The following is a 13,718-nucleotide window of genomic DNA, read 5'->3' on the forward strand; positions in this document are numbered from 1 at the left end:
TCCTGCAGAGTGGCTCTCCCTTCCAAAATTTCCACTTCCCCACTCAGTTTGGTGTTATAAGCAAACTTTATCAGGGTACACTTGATCCCATCATCCAGATCTTTTATAAAGATATTGAACAGCCTTGGACCCAGTGTAGATCTCTGGGGGACCCCACTTGTGACAGGCGATCAGTCTGAAAAAGAGCTATTTACAACCATCCTCTGGGTGTGGCTGGTCAGCCAGTTCCCCACCCGCTGCATGGACCATTTGTCTAGACACTAAGACATCAATTTCTTTAGGAGAGGGCTCTGGAAATCCATACTGAAAGCCTTGGAGAAATCCAGGTAGACAATGTCCACTGCTCACCCCACATCAACCAAGGAGGAGGTCGTAGGAGGAGATCAGGTTTGTCAAGCACAATTTGCCCTTGGTGAATCCCTGCTGGCTTTTCCCAGTCATGTGCTTCATTTGACTTGTGATAGCCCTCGGGAGGATTTCTTCCATAACTTTCCCAGGGACTGAAGTAAAATTGATGGGCCTATAATTTCCTGGATCTTCCTTTAAGCCCTTCTTGTAGATAGGGTGACATTAGCTTTTTTCCAGTCTTCTGGGATGTCCTGATCTTCACAGTTTCTCCAAGATTATGGAGAATGTCCTTGCAATGACATCAGCCAGCTCTCTGAAAACCCTTGGGTGCATAATGTCGGTACCCATCAATTTGTAACAGTTCCCAGACCAGCTCTTCTTTCACTGACGGTGGGTCTGTGCTTACATAAACCTGGATTTTTGTTCTCTGGACCTGTGGCCCAAAAGTGCTGGTTAATAATGTGTTGAGAATCTCTGCCTTTTCAGCACTGTGGGTGACTAATTCACCTCTCCTGCTTAACAATGGGACAATATTTCCTTGTCCTTCTGGTTGTTGTTTATGTTCCCATTGTGGTTTTTGACATCTCCAGCCAATTTCAATTTGAGCTGAGCTTTTGCTTTTCTAACTGCATCTGCACACCCTGGCAATGCCCTGTTTTTTCCCTCTCTGGTAGTCTTCTCTTTGGTTTTGAGCAGACTCAGAAGCTCACATTTAAGCCAAGGGGGTCTCTTGCTCCACCTACTTCCCGTACCTTTAAAGGGCATGAACTGGTTTTGTGCTTCCAGGAGAGCGTTCTTGAAAAACTGCCAGCACTCACAAGCTCCTTCATCTTCCATGGAAGCTTCCCAGGAAATCCCTCCCAACTGAGCTTTGAGCAAGCTGAAATTTCTGACTATATGTTGTTATTTTAGGAGTAAGTTCTGGATTGCTATGCATTCCAAGAAAAAAAATGAATTGGTGCATACTATTAAAAGTATAAAATTTCCTACATACTTAAATGTTGAGAAGTACTTATCACAGCTTGATGAAGGCTTGTTTCACTGAGGGAAGCTATAGAAATATCAATTTTCTATGAACTGCAAAGTAAACATATTTAGAAAATTAATTAAAACTACTTAAAAAACTCTCCATGATCCTCATTCTTCCCCCTACAGGTTTTACTATAATTTATCTTTAATTCAATATAATCAGATTAAATGCAATCTTTTTTATGAATGTATAAAACTTTGCCCACATGAACTTATGTGGTGTTAACTATAATGCTTACATTTTCTTTAAACTTATATGAATAAGGTTTTATATCCTTCCTTTTCATTTAGCTTATCTTGAAACTTCACTAGATGAAGATGAAATAACCACTATTAAATCTTCCACAAAAGTAACTGTCCATATAGGGTCTAAATCTTCATCTCATCTATTCAAAGGTTTAAGCTTCTTTAGGGCTGGTTCACATTGGTTAACATTCAGTAAAAAGAGAGACTGAATTTCACCACGGTAGAAATGGCATAACACAGATAACACCAGAAATTATGCACTTGTTTTGTGTCTCCTTGCTGCCAAGTTCTGGTGATTTGGTTTATGCATTCTCATGAGAATAAGCCATGGCCTCATTTCAGAAAGGTGGTTAAAAAGGGTACAATATACATTGAAGGACTTTATTCTTAAGCAGACTTTGCTGTTGTAAGATTGCCTATGTGTGTTCATTTGTGCAATGAACAACTCCATACTTGTGCTTTGCTTACAGAAGGGTACCAGCATCTTCATTGACAGCCCTGTGCTGAAACATGAGGAACAGCATGGTGCCTAGTGAAAGTTTAAATTGCCTGAACACTGGTGCAGTGTTCCTCAGCAGTACAAGAAAATTCCTCTCTGACAGTTCTTACATAGGCAGCCATCTGTCTCCAGCTATTGCTGTGCCTCTGAATGTTTTAGCTGGAGACACAGCAAAGTCTTATGATCTTTCTTGCCCACTCCAAATCAAAAGGAAATGTATTTGATGTGTAAGGTATGTAGTTCAAGTTCACTATTAAGAAAAATATGTCTTATAAAAAAAAGCATAGGCTAATTTTCTATTTCAGATGAAATTAGGATGTTATGTTAGGCAAGAACTTGGAGTAAGCCAGTTATCAAGGAAAGAGTGTTTATGGAGGATCAGCCATAATCACTGGGACTGCAGGAACTGGCTGGATGACCTGGCTCATGAAACAGTGACCACAAATGTTGTATCCTTAAAAAGGTGAAAGAGGAAGTTGGCTGCCACAGGTTCAAGTAAATAATCCATCAGCATTCAACTTTTACCATGGAACAGAAATTTTAGTAGGAGGCAAGGCCTCAACCTAGTTCTGAGAGGCAATTAGAAAGTGATGGTGAGGGTATGTGCTGTCACGGCCAAAATGACTCAACTTAATGCACTTAATGGAGAAATCCATATCTTTTCATTTCAAAAGGTCATTTAGAATAACTCCAAGTCTAATCTTAAATGAAACTGAAGTTTTGGTGGAGCACCGAGAAATTATTCTGCTTCATGTAAGTACATCTTAATGAGTTTCATATGAGTTTTAATTTATGAATTTATGCTAATAATCATGATGATTTTTACCTAGAATGAGCAAGTATCTTCTAATCTTAAAAGCCTTTCAGAATCTAGTTATGAGGTGGAAGAAGATGAAGTCAGCCTGAGCTAAATCAGATTTGAGAGCCAGGGCAGAATCCTGTCATTCTGTGTTATTAGGCATGGGCACTGTTTGTACAAAAAACACCTTTGCCAAGGTGGACCCAGGTGTCACTGTGGTCATGCCATGCCTTGTCAGCTGAGCTACAGGAGAAGACATTAGCACAAGCAGAGCACTGCTTCTGGCAAGTAAACTAAAGACAGACCGGACTTGGTCCAGAAGGACTTTCTGTCTTTGAAGTTTGGAGATGAAAGGTTTGGATGAGAAAATGGGAAAATGTTTGGACTTTGTCACATCCTGAGTGGAGCAAGGTAAAATGTGTTCTCTGATTCCTGGGTTAACTACTGATTGTAGAGGATCCCTCCTCCTCTCTTTAATGCTGCACAGTTTGTCCTGGAGACAGAGTCTCTTACCAGGGGAATTATGTTAAATAGGAATATACAAAGTCGATTTCTCTATTACTCATGTCACCCTTCAGTGCCTCGGAATCTCATTTTCACTCAGCTTCTTTTCATGAAATCATATGTGAACGTGGAGAACTCTCAGCATGTTTTTCCTGAGGTTTAGGGATATGAGTGACATTTTTAGTGTAACATTTGTACCTCATCACTTAAACATGTGTTTAGCCATAAATTTAACAAGCAGAGTCCTGATATGTCACCCTTGTATGGTGTGTGGACCTGAGAGGCACACGGGAAATGGCTTCAAAGAGGAAAGAGAGAGACAGGAATAGGGCACTGAAAGATATCATCCATGATCCTAATTTAGCTTGCTGTTTAGATGGCAACGACAGAGCTTGCTTGCTCTATGAAAAACTGTAGCAGACTAAGATGATAATGACTTCTTTGGCATGGTACTTGGAGCCACAAGGAATACCTACCTGAGATATCCCTCCTCCTTACAGCACCAAAAATACAAAGTGCTTCTTCAGAATATGTAAATACATCTCTAAGATGATACACATTTTTAAGCCCAGTGGGACAGAAGACACTCTGCTTAAATGAGACCAATGGGACAGGAGACACAGCTTCAATGGAGCCACAAAGCCATGGCAGGTTAATTAGTCTTGCAATTCTGAATTAGAAAATTAAAGCTCTAAGGCTTAAAACCCAACCAACCAACCAAAACCAACAACCTCCTTAAAGAAAAAAAAAAAAAAAAGAAATACACTACAATTTTTTTCATTTTGGTGTATGTGTTTTACCAATATTAGAAGGTGTCCATGGCACAATATGAAATTAAAAATTTATACTCATTCAGGCTCAACAAAGCATTTCTCAGGAACTGAGAAATTTTGGGTATAAACTATTTGCCCACAAGAAATGGTAGAGTAGAGGTTTCTGTGCTTCCACTGACACCAGTAAAGCCAAACTCAATTCTTGGGTTTCCAGTTCTTGGCAGAAGTGTATTAGGTATGCTTGTGTCCTTGAAGTAGATGTTTTAGCAGATGTTCTGGTTCTATATATTAGAGTTGCTCATCAGCACTGAAGGTTTAACATGACACCAGCTTTGACCACATGTAGTCACAGTTAAGGGAGGAAAAACTGATATCAATGAGCAGTAATTTGTGTTTTCAGTTTTTGCCTACAACAAAATGCTCAATTTGGTTTCTGGTAGTGAATTTGGGAAAATAAATATAGCACATTCTATTGTAGGGAAATAAATTTTCTTACAGTATTGAATAATTATATTTATATGGCTAGGCACAGTCAGGAGCACGGCCTAGCTGTGCCTCTTTTCACACAGAAAAAAATGTTCCAGACAGTTTGCCATCTAAACCTTCGATTTTGTAAATGGCGTATTTAAGTGCACACAAGAATCTTCCAACACAAAAACTATTTAACTCTATTTTAATGTTTAATTAATTAACATAGTAGGTAAGGACACAATTACAAAGCCAAGTAGATGCACAAGATACATAGATCAATCCTTTTAAGTCTAAATGGGATTTGAGAGGATATGTCCTCTATTGGCCAGTCAAGATTTAACAAGATCAGTATCTATCCCCCTTTAGTTCTGCTGCTTCACAGTTCCATGTGAAGGTTTTTTGGTGTGCTAGGGTGGGAAACACCATCACCCAAACCAAAATGCATTTATATAAAAATATTTTCTTCCTTCTCCCTCTGCCAAGAGTGTCTCTCACTAGGTATAAAACTATGCCTAAAATAAGGAAAAGGTATTTCTAGATATTAGATTAACTAGTAAGCCAAGGTAGATACTGATGGCTATGTGATCAGCTGCAGTCCTCAGTGTGGAAAACATGATCTTTGCTGACCCTTTGAACTGGATGGTTAACAGAAGGAGGATGAGCTTTTGGAATTTAAGTAATAAGTTTTATAATGAGGATTTTGCTCCCAGCTACATATTAACTGACCAACACAAGCTAACTACAATGTATATGACACCTAATCTTCCTTGCTGTTTGCAACAAAATTAAGAGAGGAAAGTTGGAATCATGCTTGTATACTGAACAAGCATTTAATACTGACAATCATATATAATTTCACGATTTTAAACAGGTTGAAAACATTATATGATAAAACTGACATTTATGTGAGGATTCTTCTGTATGTCTAAAAAACTTTTTGGAGCAATCAACACTTTCATTCCTTTAACCAATGTAATTAAACACTGGTAATTAAAACCACAGACTTTGCATCAGATACTGGACTAAGTTTATCTTGTGACTTCTCATCTGGTGTTTGTGACAGCAATAATCACACTTCAGTACAGGATGCATTGCAAACCTCTCCAGATGAAACCCAAGAAGCTGTTCTGTGACAGCCACGCTTGGTGTGATTGAGATGTCTGCACACCCAACATTAAGCTACTTAGGCTTATAAGCCAAAGCTTTTCCAGCCCCAAAGCCACAAATCCTTATCACTTTGTTTCACACTCTTTCTTCCTTTATTGTGTCCAACAGTAAGTTACAGCTGAGACCTTGTGTGGATTTTTGAGGGGCCATTAATCACCTTGTTCCAGATTCTAACCTAAAGTCTTAATCACCATTTCCAAAAGCACGGAACTAAAGCACTGAATTCATTCATGATGAGTTGGATTTTTCTGACTGCAAGTAGAGTGTGTGAACACACTTGTTGCCATGTCAGTCTTCAGTGCTTACTGCTTCCTTGCTGAGTAATACTCACATAGGAAATTCTGCTGTACTACAAAATAGCCTTCTGTGGTCAGATTGATTACATACTCCTGTGCTATTACAAAAACACAAGAAATTCTGTTGGCTATCACAAGTAGAAAAGGTTCAGTGTATTTGGAAGGGGCAATCTGACACTGCCATGCAGTAATTTGTTTACAGTTAGTAGGTGCTGATGCCACTTTTTAGCATCCCTCCTCTTTGAAACAAAATAAAGCATAATTTCTTTGTATTAACTCCATTAAGACTCAGTGGGAGACTTGTAGATACCTCTGTTGGAACAGTTACAACTTCACTTTATTACTTGTCATTTTCAAACAGATTTTCTTCTGTTACAGCCGTTTACAAGGTCAGACTGTTTGACATACCTGGTTGATCAATCTTTTGTTCTGTTGGCAAGGAGATAGTGCAAATCAGTGCTAGATCTGTGGGGGTTACACAGGCAACAGAAATACTGACAAAAGACATATAGTCTTGACAACCTCATATGGAAGCTGGAAGTAATTGGGCTATTAAGAGGTGGCAGTCCCAAACACCCTCGATTTGTGGAATGCAATTCCTTCCCTGTGACCTCTCCCCAGTCAAAGGGATAAAGAACTATCGCTTCTTTGGGCAAATTTAAGTCTCTAGAGTATTTTTTAAAATTACTGTACCTCACCTGAAAGAATCAATTGTGAGGTTTAAAATCACTCGATTTTCTTCCTTACATTTTGAATTTTTAGCCTTGCTAAAGAACTATGAATTACTTTTATAGGGCACAGTATGTCTGAGGAAGTTTGGAAGTCTGTTACACTGATTTGCCACAATGTCTTTTGTGAAGATAAGAAAAAGACATAATGTTTGTTTTATTCAGTTATTTTTTCCTTCAGAAGATTTTCCCATAAAACTGCATGAGAGAGATAACAAAACTGGGATCTAAGTCAACTGAGATGCCTCATGTTGGTAGAAGTCTCCCTGGGATAGACTGACAAAGGAAAAAACATCAGAACGAGAAGGTGAAGGTTGGAGTAAAGGAGCAGGATCCTCTGTTTTTCCAAAGAGCTTTTTCTTTTGCTCTGTGTTTTTGTTTTTCCTGAAAATTCTGGTATACCGTAACCATTTCAGCTTGGGAAGCAGTTATTAAGAAACAATTTCCTAGACTGGATAAAAATGAGACAAATTACTGAAGTTAAATCCTATTAAAATTTAGAAGTTATCTTATGGACATAACAGCAACAGTGAATTCTGGGATACACATCCTGCTCTGGAGACTGGAAAAAAAACAAAACAAAAAACCCAGAAAAAGGTAAACATTCTTCTGCACCTCATGACTGATAGGTTCAGTTCCATTTCAGGTTTCCAGTGCACAGATAGACATTGAAATGAAATACCCCACATACAAAGGATTTCTACAAGTATGTGTTACCAATTAAAGATCTCAATCTTCTGCAATGATCACAAAATCTTTCCAGGTTCTGTAGTAAAGTCCAACAGATTTGGTTATTTTTTCCCTTTTTTTGGAATCTTATACTCCTCAGGCATCTCTTAACCGGTTTTCACTTCTGTGTGTACTGTCCTCCTCTCTTCCCATTTCTGCAATTTAAAATAAGGTTTACTGGAGTTGCCCTTTGGAAATGAAGAAACTGTCCCCGATGTATTTTAAGAACTTGTTGCCTGTGCCCTGGGCACAGAATACACTGAGTTGGAAGGGACCCACACCTCTTGCCCTTTGGATGCTTAAATACTATGAAACGCGTTAATACCTCCTCACCCTCACTGGATGCCCTAAAGGCTGAACCCAGTGCCACCCTTCTCCCTCCCACCTTTGTCTTTACCTTGTCAGGTCTGTCTCCCTTTGTTCCCGGGCTTCAAAGGCCGGGCACACCTGTCTGAGGCACCTCTGAGCGCCTCCCTCACCAACCCGCCCCTTCGCCGCGGGAGCCGTGGGTTATTGGGTCCCTCCCTGCCGCTGGCCGCCGCTCAGATGGGGACAGGTGCACCCTGTTTTCCCGACTCCGAGGGGACTCTACGCCAGTGGCTGCTGCAGGATGCGATCCCCGAATCCCTGCCCTGGTCCCGATCCCGCCGCGGGATCGCTCCCGGCCCCGTTCGAACGGCCGCCGCCAGCCCGCGCCTGCGCACTGCACGCCCCGCCGGAGCTCAGGACAAGGCGAGGCGGCGAGGCGAGACTAAAAAACTACGCGCCCCGTCAGGCCTCGCGCGGCCCGCTCCCCACGGCCGGAGCTAGCGGGCCCCTCGCGGGGCACGCTGGGAGTTGTAGTTCCGCGGCGCTTGGTATTGTCTCTCCCCTTTCTCTGTCCGGGAACCCGACCGCCACCCCGCCGGGCGGGCGCCGTGACTGACAGCGCCGGCCAGCCAGTGGCCGCCGCGCCCTCAGACCGAGCCCGGTGCCGTCTCCCCGGTGACCGGCGGAGCCGCTGCCTCGGCGGAGCAGCCACAGCCCCGGGGGACGGAGGTGAGTGAGTCCGAGCGGGGCAGCGCCCACCGCTGCCCGCCCAGCTCTCCCATCCCCCGCGCCGCCGAGCGCCCGGCCCGGGACCCCGCCGGGGTGCGGCGGGAGCAGCGGGGGCGGCAGATGGGCGGCGGGAGAGGGCCCGGGGGAAGGGAGCGCGGCGGCGGGGGGCGAGGGGAGGGAGGGGAGAAAAGGCAGCCCCAGGCAGCCCCTGTGCGCGCCCCTCGGGCTGCGGCGCTGCCCGCGACCCCCGGCGCGCAGCACGGAGGGGCGGGCGGGCGGTCCGCCCGCGGGGGGGGAGCTTCGGGGGCGCTCCCTGAACTCCTGTCTTTTACCGCTTGATTTTTCAAACCGTCCCTGCGGGCTCAGGTGCCGCTCTCTCCCCTCCCCGCAGCTCCACCCCCCCGGGGAGCGGCTGCCCCGGTTAATGAGTAACCCCGCGGAGCGCTGCTCGGGGAGCGGACCCGCCGCCCGCCCCCCGCGGCGTCCCGGGTCGCCCCCTGTGCCCGCGGGATGCCCCCCCGTACCCGCGGGATGCCCCCCGTGCCCGCGGGATGCCCCCCCGTACCCGCGGGATGCCCCCCGTGCCCGCGGGATGCCCCCCCGTACCCGCGGGATGCCCCCCGTGCCCGCGGGATGCCCCCCGTGCCCGCGGGATGCCCCCCGTGCCCGCGGGATGCACCCAGACGCCGTCAGGAGCCGGAGCCCGCGGGAGCGAGGCTTTGGGAGCGGGTATGCGGAGCTGCGCCGCATCCAGCCGTGCCCCTCTTGCTTTCGCCCTGGCAGAGCGCCCCGAGCCCTTCCCGGCCGCTCGTGTCCCTGAGCGGATCCCGCCTGAAGTGCTGCCCTTTCTTCGCGCGGCGCCCCAACAGTTCTGTAACGTGTTTGCAAGAAATGAAGGGGGGGAAAAATGCCTGACTGCCAAAAAAACCTTTTCCCCTTCTTAAATGCAACAAATGAAACTGAGCTGTAGACGCATGACTGTCTATACAACAGCTTTAGAAAACTTTGTCCGTAGTTTTGTCAGACAAAACAGCAAATGTCCTATTTATGTTCCTTACACTTCGTACATCGACGTCGGTGTGAGAACAGTTTTTATTAACAACTACTTTTTAGCCTGCTTTTACTAACTACAGTCAGTATTTTTTGAATGATCACGCTCGGTACAACTAATTGTTTTCTAGCAAAGCAGTTGCTGCTGATACAGGGAACATAATGGTGTGTTTTGTCAATTCTGAAATGCTGATAAGGTTTTTTTTATTAAAATATTGTCCTGCCCAAGTTCTCAAACAACTGGTAGCTGTCTTCTACAGGTTGTGCTGTTACATTTCTCGTGTAACTTGTCTATAAACATGTACCGCATTTGAATAGTTAGTGGAATTCAAATTTTATAACTTCATTTGAGCTTTGTAGTTACTTGGCATCATTTGTGAAAGTCAGTTCACAATGATGCCTTAAGATGCCTGAAAGAGTGTCATCCATGCTGAAGAGTCTTTTGCATTACTTCAAGATGTGTGTGAGGGATGAGGGAACAGTCCCTCTCCTCTATGCACTTCCACTTTGCATGCTTTATCCTTTTACAGTCCCACTATTGAAAAACAAAATTAGGCCAGACAGTTCTTTGCTGTGTCTCTGCACATTAATATGGGTCCTGTAGTGCTGAGTATCAGCTCATTTGTAAAGGCTTTTTGAAAGGAACTGGTGGTCAGTCAGGTAGTCTTAACCTTCACATGCTCCCTCACTACCCTCTGTAACTGTGAAGGTTAGACTGTAACAGCAGTGTGCCTTCTGTTTCTGTTCTTTTTGTTGCTATGAGATAACAAGAGCAGAAGCAGGAAACAAACCGCCTCTTTCTCTTGAAAGTAAGCAAATAAGTGTTATTTTCTTTGGAGTGGAGGGTTTGAAAATGACATGAAAAGCCAGCATGGATATGTAAAAACATTACATACAGAAATGCAGTGTTTGTGGGCTAAAGTACAATCCAACTGTAACTGGTATTTTTGGTGGTTTATGCCCCACGAATAATTGCTTCAAATGGTAGACCAGAATGCGTGCTGGCAGAAAACTCAAATGTTTCATTTTGTTTTGCAGTTCTATGACAAAGCTGATGTATATGGGCAAATTATGTTATTTCACATTCGTGTATATATTAGTGTTTTTGTCTGAAATGTTCTGTGAAATATTTTGTAGTTATAAAACTACAAAGCTTTATCTCAGTGCAAGTAAGATGATGTCTGTTTCACTACATTTGTGCTTTGTTTCACATTGGAGAAACTACACATTTTGTAATTTATTACAGGAAAAGGTTTTTCAGACATACGATTACTTTGAAACTGTGGAAGTCTGTGCCACTTCTGTGCCATATCTCTTTAGCTCCAGGTTTCAAATCTGCAAAGAAATTAAAAGAAAACTTAGGCAATTAGATAATTTAGGTTTGAACTAGTTTGTTAACAGTTTGTCAGTCAACAAATCTCTGTTGGAATCTCTCTGCTTATGAGAAACTATTTTTATAACTTTTCCATTTGCCTGGCACACCATTTTTGCAGAGAAACATACTTGATTACTGAAGGTTCTTGTAGAAGAGATACATTTGTCCTTTGTCTCAAAGTTTCCTAGATAAATTTAGTGAGCTGTTCTTTGTCATGGTTGAAATTGGCACAAAAAATGCACAGTAATATTTAGGTACTGAGGGAGGGAAAAGGTGATTTTTCCAGTGAAGTAACACAGTTTTATTCTTTGATTGGTATTTGTTTTGTTTCATTTTGTTTTTATTTTAGTGGATATACACATTAATAGCAAAACCCCTTTAATGTTGAATTACTTCCTAACTTTAAACTCACAAAAGTACATAAACATATCAATAGGTGGAAGACTTCACACCTGTGGAACATCATCATTAGAGAAAAGTAATATACTAGCAGCCTGCTGTTTTGTTTTTATAATTGTCAGGTTTTTGAATGATGTTCCATTATCAGTGGTTGTCATCTGAAACAAATGCTTGATGTGTTAGGAGCATGGGTTAGGAAGGCAAATAGATAAAATGACTTGTGAATAGAATTAAAAGGAACTCTCTCTTAGCAAAGTGGAATTGTGAGGCAAGACGACACTGGGGTTTGCTTCTTCCCAAGAGCACCCTAACTAAGTTTTCATTGTACATTTTTTTCATAGTGGCATTTAGGGTACTTTTTTATAGAATAGAAAGATAACTGGAAATCTGTTTTTTTTTCATCAGCCACTTCAACATTACAATATTGAATCTTAATTTTTTAAGTAACAACTACTTTTTATTATATTTTTAGAATGAGATTATTTATAATCTCATACTCTTTTAATTGTTTCCTTTCCTCTTGCAAGCTAGTAGTGCACTTTTAGGTGCCAGATACTATGGGACATTATATTAGGTTAGCAGCAGAATTTTGGAGGGTACCCAGGGGGCACATTAGGCTATTCTCCAGACAGTTGAGAACAGAAATATTCACTATAAGGCAAATTAAAACACATGTATTTTCACGCTCCTAGATAGCAAGTTTTTATTTACTGATAGGCATTTATTAGTTCATTTTTTGGTTGGAGAACTACCTCTTGAAATGTTTAATAATTATTCTCAAAAAGTAACAGACCTACTGAGAGATAGCTGAATGCACAGTGATGTCTTAGTTCCCAAGTTTAGCTTCATCAGGAAAGGGTCAAACTTCGTTTAAGGCATGAGAACAGATGCAAGTTGAGGGGTGTTTCTTACAGCAATGTAAGAGTTAAGTTTGGTTAAATGTTTGCAAAGCATTTCTTATGTTATGATTTCCATTCAAAGGTTAAGTGTGAAGTTTCATTACTTCTTACAGTTAAGGGTTTTTTTTTGTCTAAAACTGTAGGAAAACTGTTGCTAATGAAGCTAGATAATTGCTATATTAAAACAATTTGCAAAAACCATACTATGTTGAACAGTCACAGCTGCACCATCAAGACAAAAAACCTAATGTCCCTTTGTTCAAAACATTACACACTAGACCCCAAAAGTAAAGCCAACAGGATGTCTTCTAATATCTTGAAGGCTGTCCTGTTTTGGGTTTGGAAGGGTCCTAAGGGAATTACATCCCTTAGTAGAGTATTTAGTGGAATATTCAAGCAATAAGAGTGGTTTTTTAAACTTCATAATCAAAGAGCTCATAAGTACTTAAGTAGTGAAGACTTTGATCCTAGATTTTATTTTAGTTTTGGTTTGGTTTTTAATTGGTGAAACTTTTGAAATAATTGCCCTTCTATTTGTTCTAACCCAAGCAGAAATACTGTGAAAGTAGTAAGCTGTGGATTGAATCACATTCTGAGTATGGGGTTTTTTGTTATTTCTGTAGCTGAGAACAATGTCAGAAGGATTTCTTAGTCATTTTTCTTCCATGCAAGCAGTGGGTGGGACACCACTAATTTAGCACTTTAGATGTGATAAAGAAATGTGTTGTCTCTGTGTGTATGTGTATATATATTTTTATTGTGTGTTTTTATCCAAAACGTTGCGTGCATTTTGCCCACATATACAAGATACTTGCTTTCAAGTACCTTACACGCCTTAAGTATGGTACAATGTGACTGAGTTATGAATAAGCCTGTGGACCAACTCAGAGCAGTAATTATTTTCAGATTAGTCTTCCATCATCCCCATATCACCATTGGCCAATCAGAGCTCAAATCAGTCCAGCACTTTAATTACCTAGGCAGCCTCATCTCCTCGGATGGTAAGATTGACAGAGAGATAGACAACAGGTTGGCAAAGGCATACAGTGCTTTTGGAAAACTCCACAAAAGAGTATGGCGTAATAAACACCTGAAGAAAAGTACCAAGATCAGTGTTTACAGAGCCACAGTGCTGTCTACTCTCCTATATGGATCTGAATCATGGGTCATCTACTGCCACCACCTGTGTCTCCTCGAACACTTCCATCAGCGCTGCCTCCGTACAATCCTAAACATCCACTGGTCAGATTTTGTGACCAATACATCTGTTCTAGAGCAAGCAGATGTCACAAGTATTGAGGCCATGTTACTGAGAACACAGCTGCGATGGGCAGGGCACGTCTCAAGGATGAAGGACCACCACCTCCC

General features: G+C 42.2%; 1 protein-coding gene across 6 annotated transcripts in view; it reads left to right on the plus strand.

The window, feature by feature from the left end:
* The first annotated feature begins 8,564 nt into the window (after positions 1-8,564).
* The window catches only part of RGS12 (regulator of G-protein signaling 12), an 89,942-nt gene continuing 84,788 nt past the window's right edge, over positions 8,565-13,718 (plus strand). For all 6 annotated transcript variants that reach the window (XM_017820775.1, XM_017820776.1, XM_017820777.1 and 3 more), the window contains exon 1: positions 8,565-8,627. The gene's annotated coding sequence lies outside the window, so the exon portion shown is untranslated. The remainder of the gene's footprint in view (positions 8,628-13,718) is intronic.

This window comes from Lepidothrix coronata, unplaced genomic scaffold (genome assembly GCF_001604755.1).
Source record: "Lepidothrix coronata isolate B3197 unplaced genomic scaffold, Lepidothrix_coronata-1.0 Scaffold85, whole genome shotgun sequence".
Classification (NCBI taxonomy): Eukaryota; Metazoa; Chordata; class Aves; order Passeriformes; family Pipridae; genus Lepidothrix; species Lepidothrix coronata.